The 1,314-nt window shown below is 43.2% G+C and overlaps 1 pseudogene; it reads right to left on the bottom strand.

The window, feature by feature from the left end:
• Window positions 1–383: 383 nt before the first annotated feature.
• Window positions 384–996, bottom strand: LOC108299568 (annotated as a pseudogene).
• Window positions 997–1,314: the final 318 nt, after the last annotated feature.

Raw genomic sequence — 1,314 nt, 5'->3', positions numbered from 1 at the left:
GTGGCACACGTCTATAATCCCAGCACTTTGGGAGGCTGAGGTGTGTGGATCACAAGGTCAGGAGAGTGAGACCATCCTGACCAACATGGTGAAACCCCATTTCTACTAAAAATATAAAAATCAGCTGGGTGTAGTGGCGCATGAGTGTAATCCCAGCTACTTGGGAGGCTGAGGCTCAAGAATTGCTTAAACCCAGGAGGCACAGGTTGCAGTGAGCTGAGGTCTCGCCACTGCATTCTATCCTGGCATTAGAGCAAGACTCCGCCTCAAAAAAAAAAAAAAAAAAAAGAGATAGCCATAATCTGGAGAATACTGAGATGTGGACAACAAGGAAGACAAAATTTGGTCCTATGAGAAATCGTCTGTGAGGAAGAGTGGATGGAACTGAGCATGTTCAAGACAGTGAGATCCTGAAATGATTTCAATTCATGTAAGAAAACCAAAACCAGAAAACAAGGAGGTTTCAGTTTATCAACAGATTACACAAAAAAGTTTCATTTTTTATTTAGCTTTCTGACTCTGTGCTTTCAACTTCAACACTTTCACAACGATTTTCTGCTCCTCGATAAGGAAAGCATGCTTGATCCTGTCACAAACACAGTTAGCACACATGGAACCACCATAGGCCCTGATGACATGTTTCTTTGTTTTGGACAACCTCATAAGAACTTGAGGCCTTATGGCACAAACCCCTCGAAGTCTGCCTCGGCACAGGCCACATGCAGATTTTGGTGCTTTCCTTTATAACAACCTTCTTGGTATAAAGGTAAACAATTCTATTACCAGAGGTTTGGGACAGCCTAGTTTTGTTACAGGCAATACTGTAGGAAAGCCTACGTCATTATGTCAAATGCCAGACTATTTTGAGTGCCTCTACACTAGCTCAAAGGACTGCTCCTGAGAGCTCTAGGCTTCCTTGGCTCCTTGGATGGCAGCCGATTGTGAAGGAAGTAAAGACAGGGAAAAGACAACAGCAGCCATACCTGCAGACAACATTCTATCAACAGATTTAAAAGGAGCAAGCACTGTGATATAACTGGAGAACACTCAGGCGATCACACAGCCTGTCTTCATCTAAGTGAATGGTGATTATGTAGGAAAGTGGATAGAAGATACTGTCAATAAAAATATAAAGGGAATCATGTTAAAAATTTTTCAGTAGCACATTTTTTTTTCTTTTTGAGATGGAGTCTTGCTCTGTTGCCCAGGCTGGAATGTAGTGGCAGGATCTTGGCTCACTGCAACCTCCACCTCCTGGTTTCAAGTGATTCTCCTGCCTCAGCCTCTTGAGTCCCTGGGATTACAGGCACACCA

This window comes from Cebus imitator, unplaced genomic scaffold (genome assembly GCF_001604975.1).
Source record: "Cebus imitator isolate Cc_AM_T3 unplaced genomic scaffold, Cebus_imitator-1.0 Scaffold23, whole genome shotgun sequence".
NCBI lineage: Eukaryota > Metazoa > Chordata > Mammalia > Primates > Cebidae > Cebus > Cebus imitator.
The sequence above is the reverse complement of the archived record's forward strand: the minus strand, read 5'-3'. Positions and strand labels throughout refer to the sequence as shown.